Here is a 13044-nt window from a genome sequence, read left to right as displayed (position 1 = left end):
GAACATAAGACTAACCTGATGGAAAATGCTAAATCTGAATGCAGGTAACTTGGTCACTCGATATCTCTCTCACAATACTCTTCTACATAATGCAGTGAGCTTCAATGAACAAAACCATATGTTTACGTTGCTAAGACAACAAACACACTCGGTGGCGCAGTGATACTCTCATTTCAGAGGCTGCATCCGCCGGATCGATAGCCGTTAGATTGCAAAGAAAGAAAGAAATTACAGTATTTTACACCTCACGAGGAATAAAAGTCATTTTTTTTATTACGGTTACTTTTTATTTGAATAACATCATAGACGCCCCGTTTTGGTCTGTTGCTGCGATACGTCAACGAGTCCGCCATATTGCGCGGGGCAAGACTCCTCATTAAGCAAATGCAAGTGAACGGGGAGCTGCGGCTTTTCTGGACAAAAAGCGCAATAAAGTTTACATTTCTCAACCGATTTCAACGGTTTATGATCTGCGTGGAGCACGAGGAAGGTTTTGTCTCTAATTACTCTGAATCTCGCTAGTTTGAACTTGAAAATGATTCAATTTGTCATGAGGAATTGTGAAAACTCAAGCTTCTCAAACGTAGATTTGGTTATTTTTCAAGGGTAATAATTGAGGAGACGTTCCTTATGTGATATAATTTAATGTAAATGAAATGTGGACATCGATTTTAACTGTGGAAATGGCTTTTTCTGTCTTCAACAACAGCATTGGTTTTTGCCTTTTATATTTTCCTCTTGAATCACCTCACAGGACAGTTTCAAATCAATATAAATATAATTTGCATCTCAAAACCGTATTAATCTGAAGCATTTATCTTAAATTTTACTTGCAGTTTAACACATAAATGTATGTTTTATTATTCATAACACAACACGCTTTATAGAAATGTTATAGTAAAAAATACATAAAATTGTCTCTTTTGAATGAACAGCATTATATTTAACTGTCTGGCAACTTTATTGGGGTCTAAAGAAAGTTAAACATTATCTATAGGCCTAAGCATTTCACAGATTTAATGTCAGTACACCATAGTTAATGTACTAAATGAATTTATTTCGATTCAAATATATTTTAACAAGATATAAAAGGATTGGGCTTAAAAGTTTCCTCATCCTGTGGCTCGCTCTAGTGGACAACATTAATAGCACAGCTTGTACTAATATAAGACAATCCTTAATAGATCCAGTAAAACATTTGAGTTACAATTAATCTCAATTACAATTAATTACAGTTATTTGAGTACAATTACAGTACAATGTGATAATGTGATTTAATCTGCATATTATCTGCCTATATTATTATTATTATTATTATTATTATTATTATTACTATAGTATAAAAACAGTAAAATATAGTATAATATAATAACTGAATAAAATAGCAGATAGTATAGGCCTATCATAAATTGTAAAATAATATAGTCAATAAAATAAAAATAGCAAATAAAATAGTGAGTACAATAATATAATAATGTAAGTCGTATAATAATAATGGGCAGATGAAGCACAGAACAGTCCACTGACAGGCTTTCTTCAGCCTTCCTTGATGTTTGTGTTGTCCTGGTTCCTCTGGATAAACTGTAAAAATATAAATGAGCCACGATTATCAATCATATCACCTTCTCTGAGATGTTTTCCTTTGCCGTTGACGTGCGATCCAGCGGGCGTCTATTGCCAAATTTACACTGCAAATGTGGCACAGAAGCGCTTCTGAAGTGTTATTTAGGTGTCTTTACACAGACTTTTTAATGCTGCTCAGAGGTGGCATAAATGCCTCACACAGAAATTTCAGCTGTGTACTTTGACACTAAGGCCTGAGGTGGGTCAGAGCAGGCAGTTTGGTCTGGCTTTTATGCAGCATTATGTCTTTTGAGATGGCAAAGGGGCAGCCTTAAGTCTGCTGTGTAAAGAGGCCTTATGAATTTATCATGTCTGCGGCAATACTTACGTAATGTGGTCTGCTGTATGTTTTCGGGAATTTTACAACGCCTTTAAACGCGGCTCAACCAATCAGAATCGAGGGCTGGAACTACCCGTTTTAGAAGTTTGTCCTCCATTAAAAAAATTTAAAAAATGTTTCAAAAGAATTCTTTAAAATTGCTTTTTTATATGAAGCAAACACAGACAATGGTATAATACAAACAGCAAAGCATTTCAAAAATCCACACTGGTTTACCGGAACTTACGGAAGAGGATTAGGGCCAAGCAATAATAAAAAAAATAAAACCATCTCGAGATTAAAGTTGTTAAATTTCGAGAAAAAAAACTCAAAATAAAATGTTGAGAATAAACTCATTAAATTTAAAGAAAAAAGTCGAGATAAAATGTTGAGAATAAATTCTTTAAATTACGAGAACAAATTCGTTAAATTACGAGAACAAATTCGTTAAATTATGAGAAAAATGTCGTTAAATTTCGAGAAAAAAGTCGAGATAAAATGAGAATAAAGTCATTAAATTATGAGAAAAAAAGTCGTTAAATTACGAGAAAAAAGTCGTTAAATTATGAGAAAAAAGTTGAGATAAAATCTTGAGAATAAAGTCACTAAATTATGAGAAAAAAGTCGTTAAATTACGAGAAAAAAGTTGTTAAATTACGAGAACAAATTCGTTAAATTATGAGAAAAATGTCGTTAAATTTTGAGAAAAATGTTGAGATAAAATCTTGAGAATAAAGTCATTAAATTACGAGAAAAAAGTTGTTAAATTACGAGAACAAATTCGTTAAATTATGAGAAAAAAAGTCGTTAAATTACGAGAAAAAAGTTGAGATAAAATCTTGAGAATAAAGTCATTAAATTACGAGAAAAAAGTTGTTAAATTACGAGAACAAATTCGTTAAATTGAGGAAAATGTCGTTAAATTTTGAGAAAAAAGTTGAGATAAAATGTTGAGAGTAGTCATTAAATTATGAGAAAAAAGTCATTAAATTACGAGAACAAATTCGTTAAATTATGAGAAAAATGTCGTTAAATTTTGAGAAAAAAGTTGAGATAAAATCTTGAGAATAAAGTCATTAAATTACGAGAAAAAGTCGTTAAATTATGAGAAAAATTACGTTAAATTTCAAGAAAAAAGTCGAGATAAAATGTTGAGAATAAAGTCATTAAATTACGAGAATAAAGTAATTAAATTACGAGAATAAAGTTGTTAAATTACGAGAACAAATTTGTTAAATTATGAGAAAAATGTTAAATTTTGAGAAAAAAGTTGAGATAAAATCTTGAGAATAAAGTCATTAAATTACGAGAAAAAAGTCGTTAAATTGCGAGAACAAATTCGTTAAATTATGAGAAAAATGTCATTAAATTTTGAGAAAAAAGTTGAGATAAAATCTTGAGAATAAAGTCATTAAATTACGAGAAAAAAGTTGTTAAATTATGAGAACAAATTCGTGAAATTATGAGAAAAATGTCGTTAAATTTTGAGAAAAAAGTTGAGATAAAATCTTGAGAATAAAGTCATTAAATTACGAGAAAAAAAGTTGTTAAATTACGAGAACAAATTCGTTAAATTATGAGAAAAATGTTGTTAAATTTCAAGAAAAAAGTCGAGATAAAATGTTGAGAATAAAGTCATTAAATTACTAGAATAAAGTCGTTAAATTACGAGAACAAATTCGTTAAATTTTGAGAAAAATGTCGTTAAATTTTGAGAAAAAAGTTTAGATAAAATCTTGAGAATAAAGTCGTTAAATTACGAGAAAAAAGTCGTTAAATTACGATAACAAATTCGTTAAATTATGAGAAAAATGTTTTTGAATTTCAAGAAAAAAGTCGAGTAAAAATGTTGAGAATAAAGTCATTAAATTACGAGAATAAAGTCGTTAAATTACGAGAACAAATTCGTTAAATTATGAGAAAAATGTTGTTAAATTTTGAGAAAAAAGTTGAGATAAAATCTTGAGAATAAAGTCGTTAAATTACGAGAAAAAAGTCGTTAAATTACGATAACAAATTCGTTAAATTATGAGAAAAATGTTGTTAAATTTCAAGAAAAAAGTTGAGATAAAATGTTGAGAATAAAGTCATTAAATTACGAGAATAAAGTCGTTAAATTACGAGAACAAATTCGTTAAATTTTGAGAAAAATGTCGTTAAATTTTGAGAAAAAAGTTTAGATAAAATCTTGAGAATAAAGTCGTTAAATTACGAGAAAAAAGTCGTTAAATTACGATAACAAATTCGTTAAATTATGAGAAAAATGTTAAATTTCAAGAAAAAAGTCTAGATAAAATGTTGAGAATAAAGTCATTAAATTACGAGAATAAAGTCGTTAAATTACGAGAAAAAATTCGTTAAATTATGAGAAAAATGTTAAATTTTGAGAAAAAAGTTGAGATAAAATCTTGAGAATAAAGTCGTTAAATTACGAGAAAAAAGTCGTTAAATTACGAGAACAAATTCGTTAAATTATGAGAAAAATGTTAAATTTCAAGAAGAAAGTCGAGATAAAATGTTGAGAATAAAGTCATTAAATTACGAGAATAAAGTCGTTAAATTACGATAACAAATTCGTTAAATTATGAGAAAAATGTTGTTAAATTTCGAGAAAAAAGTCGAGATAAAATGTTGAGAATAAAGTCATTAAATTACGAGAATAAAGTCGTTAAATTACGAGAACAAATTCGTTAAATTATGAGAATAAAGTAATTAAATTAGAAAAAAGTCGTTAAATTATGAGAACAAATTCGTAATTTAACGAATTTGTTTTTGTAATTTAACGACTTTTTTCTCATAATTTAACAAGTTTTTTCTCAAAATTGTACAACTTTAATCTCGAGATGGTTTTATTTTTTTATTATTGCTTGGCCCTAATCCTCTTCCGTAGGAACTAAATGTTGCATAATTCATGTACATAATATTGCATTATTTTTTGTGAATACATTTAAGTCAGTTTTCAGTAGTCTGTTTTGGTTGCTTATGTAGACACATTTTCAATGTTAACTGGGGTATTTCTAAGAATTTTATATAAACGTTATTGCATTGTGTAATGTGAATCATTTCATAGTGTTTTTAGTCCTTTTCGAAGCACAGCATTTTAGATCAGTAGCTCATTTGTAACTCAAGGTTCCCCGTTAAAAATTATGCAGAATTTGCTACAGATTTTCTCTTCAGAATAAGAAATACATCAGTTAACCTCTTGCATAATATCTTGTATATCATGTTTAGTTGTAGCATTTTTTAAATTACTGCAATAAATAATTATTAAATATTCAAAGACATTTTAAGATCCACATCTGAGACACACTGGTCAAAATCTATAATGGCGCACATTTGAGGTAAATTTACCATCACAAATGCTGTTGTGACTCAACACAAGTTTTATTTTAAACACAAGTGTATTTATTATCATACAGTATAATGGCACCAGACTGAACAAAAGTCAGATTCTGAATGAGAAAGATTGTTTAAGTTTCATCATGGTACACAGTGACCTCTTGTGGATAAAAGAGAAATTGTGGGGCCAAACTTGCAGTTTTAGCTTAAAATTAAAAATAATTTTATAATTATGATTTACAAAATGATATCTTATTTGAAAAATGTTGTTAGCTGATGTTAACTGGCTGATGCTAACTTGAAGTAATTTTTAAATATAAAGTCCAAATATATTTTTATTCAACCACCTAGGTAGTGTTACGGAACACAGACTCACAACGATGTAGAAATGAATATGAGAGTTTATTGGATGACGCAGGTTATGTAAACAAGCAGGTGAGTAACGCAGTTCAAACAGTAATGCAATAATAGATAATACTTACAGTTCTTTGTACTGCAGGTGATTGAGGAGGCTGTGGACGAGAGCAGCTGAGCACACACTTCAGTGACGAGAGTGGAGCATGGAAGGAGTCCGGAGAGTGAAGACGCTGGAGACACAGACGATCAGGAAAGCCCATGGAGCAATAACACATGGAGGTAGTGGAACAGGTGAGTGAGTCCTTACTCATATACTCTGGTGACAGTGATCTCTGTGATTGGGTGGTGATGGAGCCTGGCTGTTAAAAAACAAAGGATTTGATGTTCAGAACAGAGTAACTACAGTAATTGTGAATGACGGGGCATTTACCCCACAGACTATGTTTGAAAAAAAATGTTGTCATTGTGAAAATATAATTATATTTTCCTTAAATAACACGTACTCCCTATCTATAGGCCTTACTATACTCATATCATATATAACTGATGTTCTACACAACAACAAGCTTTAAAACACCTGTTTCTTACTGCTGAAAATTAGATAATTTACAGTGAAATCTGTTTTATTTCAGGTACAGTACAGTCCAAAAGTTTGGAACCACCAAGATTTTTAATGTTTTTAAAAGAAGTTTCGTCTGCTCACCAAGGCTACATTTATTTAATTAAAAATACAGTAAAAAACAGTAATATTGTGAAATATTATTACAATTTAAAATAACTGTTTTCTATTTGAATATATTTCACAATGTAATTTATTCCTGTGATCAAAGCTGAATTTTCAGCATCATTACTCCAGTCTTCAGTGTCACATGATCCTTCAGAAATCATTCTTATATGATGATCTGCTGCTCAAGAAACATTTAATGTGTACAATTGTACAAAATATTTGTGTACAATATTTTTTTTCAGTATTATTTGATGAATAGAAAGTTCAAAAGAACAGTGTTTATCTGAAATACAAAGCTTTTGTAACATTATAAATGTCTTTACTGCCACTTTTGATTGATTTAATGCATCCTTGCTGAATAAAAGTATTCATTTCTTTAATTTCTTTTCAAAACATTAAAAAAAAAAAATTCTTACTGACCCCAAACTTTTGAACAGTAGTGTATAATGCTACAGAAGCTTTGTATTTCAAATAAATACTGTTCTTTTGAACTTTCTATTCATCAAGGAATCCTGAAAAAAAAGTACACAACTGTTTTCAACATTGAAAATAATCATAAATGTTTATTGAGCAGCAAATCAGTATATTAGAATGATTTCTGAAGTATCATGTGACACTGAAGACTGGAGTAACGATGCTGAAAATTCAGCTTTGATCACAGGAATACATTACTTTGTCAAATATATTTAAATAGTACACAGTTATTTTAAATTGTAATAATATTTCACAATATTACTACTACTATTTTACTTTTTTACTGTATTTTTAATTAAATAAGGTGACATTAAAAATCTTAGTGGTTCCAAACTTTTTGACTGTACTGTATATCACCAGTGTAAGCTTCATTTTAAATACTTCTAAAACACTCATCTTCCTTTGTTTTTTGTTTGCTTTTTTAATTAAAGTTCTAGTTTTGGCAAATATAAAGGCCCTTTCACACCAAAAGTGAAATGAAGGAAAGTGCATTACCGTAATTTCAAGGTTTCAAAAAAGTGTTCACGTCCTCGTAGAGCTCGTAAATACAGTTTGTACACAGCAAAATCCCCAGAATTAAATAAACTCTGCTCAGAGTACATATGGTCCCTCTCTAAATAGTGTTAAAGTAACACTGAAACAGAGTTAACGTTAATGAGATAATTAAGCAATTAATTAAGTGATGATTGTGCATTAGTGATGAACACCTGCTGTTAACAAGCAGCATCACTGAAGAAAAGAGAAACACAAGAACTACAACTGACTCTAGGGATTTTGCTGTGTAAGATGGGACTGTTTTGAGAGCTTTTACTTGTACTTATGTGACCGCTGTACCAACTGACCTGCAGATTAATTTAGGTAGTCAGTGTAGTGTCAATGTAGCACACAGCAACAACAAAGATGTATTTTGACTTTCTCTAGTGGTTATTTTGGGAAAAACAGTAGGGGAGGCGTTTTCCCCCACTCTACCCTACATTGATATCTATTTTTTCCCCTTGTGTTTCACAGAAGAATGAAAGTCGTACAGGTTTGTAATGACATGAGATTGAGTAAATAAAAGTTTTATTATTGTTATTTTTTTTTTTTTTTTCGGGCTGAACAATCTCTTTTTCAGAGTTACTATGGGGTTTGGTGTTCATAAATATCTATTATAAGAATATTGATCCTGGTTTTTGAGGTACCGGAACAGTTGATTAAATGTGTGGAATTAAATGCGAAAGCAACATCTTCCTTTAGAATTAAAAACAAGAATGGACACATTTTAAAATGAGTCAGAGGAAGAGGCAGCAATAGCTTGCGATGGAATGAGAAAAGAAAAAACAGGCATGACAGAGTTTGGTTGAAGCGCAGAGAACAACATGATCTTTCTGTTCTTCAGAAACTCCAGACGAGTGTATTTGTATGTGTGTCTGCTGTAAATACTCACTGATGTGATCGTGGAAGATAAAGTATACCACCATACAGTCAAGCCCTGACAAATGTCTTCATTTAACTGTAAACATGAAGCTCAATACCCAGCAGAAGTACTGTAGTCTCATGCTCATATAGTGATCTGTGACTTTTTTTTAATGCTGCTGATTCCATTCATCACTGTAAAATGTGCCTGTGACTATACAATTTCTACATCACTGCACTATTTGCAAAACTGAGCTGAAGTGACTGTCTGCTTTTTTCTGTGTTCTCTTCTGATCAATTCCCCCATGTGCAATAGCCTGTTGCCTCAATGCCACGAGCTTGGGGAAAGTTACTTTTAAAAGTAATGCAATAGGCCTACAATATTGCGTCACTCTCTAACTAATTAATTGCATTATTTTATGGACATTTCTGTTACTTTTGTATAATAATTGTTGGTACTGTTGAGTAACCACTTGATCTCCAACTGAAAGAAAACCAGTTGAGAAACTTTGAGATAAACAAAGCTCTACAAAAAGGTTTTAAATCTATATAAGTAACAGATTTTGATTTTTATTTTTAATTAAAGTTCTAGTTTTAGCAAATATAAAGGCCCTTTCACACCAAAAGTGAAATGAAGGAAAGTGCATTACCGTAATTTCAAGGTTTCAAAAAAGTGTTCACATCCTTGTAGACATCGTAAATACAGCTTGTACAGTAGAGGGCGCAGCTCAAACAAACCTTTCAGGTGTGCTGCCATTCTGGATCACAGAAGAATAGGATGCAGGGGGAAAAAATTCAACTTTAACCTGTTAACTTTCACACCCACTTTTTGTTTTAGACAAGAAAATGCACTATCCAAACTTAAATGGTTGTAATTCAAGAATTCTTAGGAGTATAGACATAAGGCTGGTCTTGTTTTAAAGATGAAATTTGGCAGATTATTGTAAAAGTGAAATAACGTATGTAAGTGAAACAGAAAAAAAAGATATAGAAGTTTATTTTTATGAATGTTTTTAAAAATGTTAAAATTTAATATTTTATATTTTATATAAAATATATACTTTACAAAACAAGTTTTACTCTAAATCTGCAAGGAAATCAAAGCCAAAAATCTGAACAAGTTGTGTTCCAAATTTCAGGTTGATATCTCAAAAAATGAGCTTTCAGTAAGATTTTGTTTGGGCGCAGTACCACACTTTTTCACTAGATGACAATCAAGCTCCATTACTGACCATATAAAGGAGCCTCCATTTCTATATATGGTTTGAGTGATCTGAACCATATATTTCCATTATTTTCATACAATTTATGAAGTAGACATCCTATATAGAAGTAGTATGGGAAGTTTGGCAGAATTTGATATGAATTTAGCCTCAAATAAACATAAAAATAACATGCATGTGGGTTATAGATCGCCGCCACAATCATAAATGTTTTTTTTTTTTTTCAATCATAAATATTTTTCATTTTTAGACCTTTTTTTCTCAAAAAAATTAATGGATGTTATCTTTTGGCATGAAAACAAACGTTTCAACCAATCTTTAATGATTTTTCATGTTCATCGCTATTTCAAAATAAAGGTCTGAACATGCCTTATGAGTATGAAAATATGCTTGTTGCAAATTGATAAATTACTGCTCCTCTGTAATTTATTTTGAAAATCAAAATAAATTACAAATATGTAAACTAGAGATTCTAAGCTTTCAAATGATATATAGTTTGTCAAGATTAGTTTAGGTTTAGTATAGAATATTACTGTTTTAAATATGTAATGGCTGTGGGCCCACCGGTGGGCCCATGACAGTTAACAGGTTAAAGAACAAAAAAAATGAGAAGTTTAGCTATGGTTGAATTGGATTAAAGAAGGCCAACAGCAAAGACATTGCTTAGGATAAATAGGGTTAAGATTAAAGGGTTAGTTCACCCAAAAATGAAAATAATGTCATTTATTACTCACCCTCATGTCGTTCCACAAGACCTGCATTAATCTTCAGAACACAAATTATGATATTTTTGATAAAATACGATGGCTCAGTGAGGCCTGCATTCAAAGCAATGTCACTTCCTCTCTCAAGATCCATAAAGGTACTAAAAACATATTTAAATCAGTTCATGTGAGTACAGTGGTTCAATATTAATATTATAAAGCGCCGAGAATATTTTTGTGCGCCAAAAAAACTAAATAACGACGTTTCAACAATTAGATGGTCCAATTTCAAAACACTGCTTCGGAACTTTACGAATTGAATCAGTGACTAAAAAGGTAATTGTAACTTTTTATCTCACAATTCTGACTTTTTTCTCAGAATTGCGTGATACAAAGTCAGAATTTTGAGATATAAACTCGCAATTCTGACTTTATAACACAATTACGAGAAAAGTCTGTCTTTTTATCCTCAGAATTAGACTTTATAACTTGCAATTGCAAGTTTATATCTCAGAAGTCTGTGAAAAAATCCATCTTTGCAATGCAGATGTGGCACAGACGCTGCATCTGAAGTGGCATTTAGATGTGTTTAATACAGCTCAGACTCAGAGAGTCATTCACAGGTGGGGTTTGTTATGCCTCTATATTTGCATATATGGCAGTATGTTGCACTTGATTAGGACTGGTAATGTAGTACACAAACCCTTGTTTCTGCACTGTTGTACAGATGTGTCTTGTCTCATCTCACTTCCTCTCTTTATCGCTGCTCCGGTGCAGCAAACTGGGTAACAGTAGCGTGAACTGTAAAGTGATTGCACCTGCACAATAACGTCGTCTGAGAGTTGGTTTAATGTAGGTTCAGAGGTTACTTATCTTGCATTTCAGCAACACAATTACATAAACTTGCCATCAAATCCACACTTAATCTCACAGGTAGCCTTTAGGGCATACCTTTATGATAGATTTGTGGTGTTTTTTGTGTCCTTTTTGAAGCTTGATGCTTCAGTGGCCGTTCATTGAAACTGTGTCTTTAAAAGTTCTTCTTTTGTGTTTCAGAAAAGACAAAGTCATGGGGATTTGGAGTGACATGAGGGTGTGTAAATGATGATAAAACTGTCATTTTAGAGTGAACTATCCCTTTAACTCAATGTTTTTGCTGATGTGTTGGTAGATGGAGGTTTATGCTCTAACTGGCTGGGCAGGAGTGTCAAGTATGAGTCAAGTCCATTCATTCATTCCTATAGGAGAGGACGAATTGTCATTAAATGATCAAAATCAACATTTTGTATGTTAGACCCGATACTGACAAAACTACTGAAAAAGAGAAAAACGTTTAAGATGGCTATTATTAAACCTCTTTTTAAAAAACCACAACTTGATCCACAACTTGAGAATTAGTCAATTACATGCCGATCTCGAATCTCACTTTTCTGTCAAAAATACTAGAAAAGGCAGTTTCATCACAACTATGTTCCTTTTTAGAAAGAAATAGTATCTGTGAGGATTTCCAGTCAGGATTTAGACTGTACCATAGTACTGAGACTGCTCTCATTAGAGTTACTAATGATTTGCTCTTATCATCAGATCGTGGTTGTATCTCTCTATTAGTGTTACTGGATCTTAGTGCTGCATTTGACACTATCGATCACAATATTCTCTTAAATAGACACGGAAATTATGTTGGCATTAGTGGAATTGCATTGGCATGGTTCAAATCATACTTATCTGACCGTTATCAGCTTGTAGTAGTAAACGATGAGATGTCATATCAATCACAAGTTAAATATGGAGTACCGCAAGGCTCAGTACTAGGACCGTTGCTTTTCACTCTGTACATGCTACCCTTAGGAGAGATAATTAGGAAGCATGGTGTTAGTTTTCACTGATGATACACTGATGATACTCAGCTCTATATTTCTTCACGCCCTGACGAAACTTACCAATTCACAAAATTAACAGAATGCATAGCTGACATTAAAAACTGGATGACCAGTAATTTCCTACTACTAAATTCAGTAAAAACAGAGATTCTAATTTTTGGACCGAAAACTTCTTCACGCAATAATACAGAATACTGTCAAACACTTGATGGCTGCTCTGTTAAGTCTTCGTCGTGAGTTAGGAACCTGGGTGTGCTCTTTGATACCAATCTTTCATTTGAAGGCCATGTTACTAGCATCTGTAAAACTGCATTCTTCCATCTTAAAAATATATCTAAACTACGACATATGCTCTCAATGAAGAATGCAGAACAGTTAGTTCATGACCTCAAGGCTAGATTATTGTAACGCTCTACTGGGTGGTTGTTCCTCCCGCTTGATAAACAAACTCCAGCTGGTCCAAACCGCAGCAGCTAGAGTTCTTACTAGAACTAGGAAGTATGACCATATTAGCCCAGTTCTGTCAACACTGCATTGGCTTCCTGTTAAACATCGTAGAGATTTTTATACTATTTCGGGTTCATTTTAAACCAGCCATATAGTAATTTTTAAACAACAGTTGGGTTCAATAAAACTGCACGTTGGGCAAACGTTTAACCCAACCACTGGGTTTGTCCATTTTCAACCCAACTTGGGTTGTTTTTTAACCCAGCATTTTTTAGAGTGAATATTCCACAAAGGACATGTGCCAAAGAACATCTCTCTGTCTTGTGTTTAGTAGCATGTATCAACTTATGATTTTTTACATAGAATCAAATGATAAATATTATTAAACTTTAGCCAGAATCCTGTGTAGCATTATATCTATAACTGGTGTTTGACTATAGTCAAAATTCAAATTTAAGATGTCTTTAATTCATCATCAGATATTCAAAATACATTTTTAGAAATTTGAGAGTAATGTATTACTAGTCAAATCACAATTGTAGATAACTTGAATAGG

The sequence above is a fragment of the Chanodichthys erythropterus genome, chromosome 17 (genome assembly GCF_024489055.1).
Source record: "Chanodichthys erythropterus isolate Z2021 chromosome 17, ASM2448905v1, whole genome shotgun sequence".
Taxonomy (NCBI): Eukaryota; Metazoa; Chordata; class Actinopteri; order Cypriniformes; family Xenocyprididae; genus Chanodichthys; species Chanodichthys erythropterus.
The sequence above is the reverse complement of the archived record's forward strand: the minus strand, read 5'-3'. Positions refer to the sequence as shown.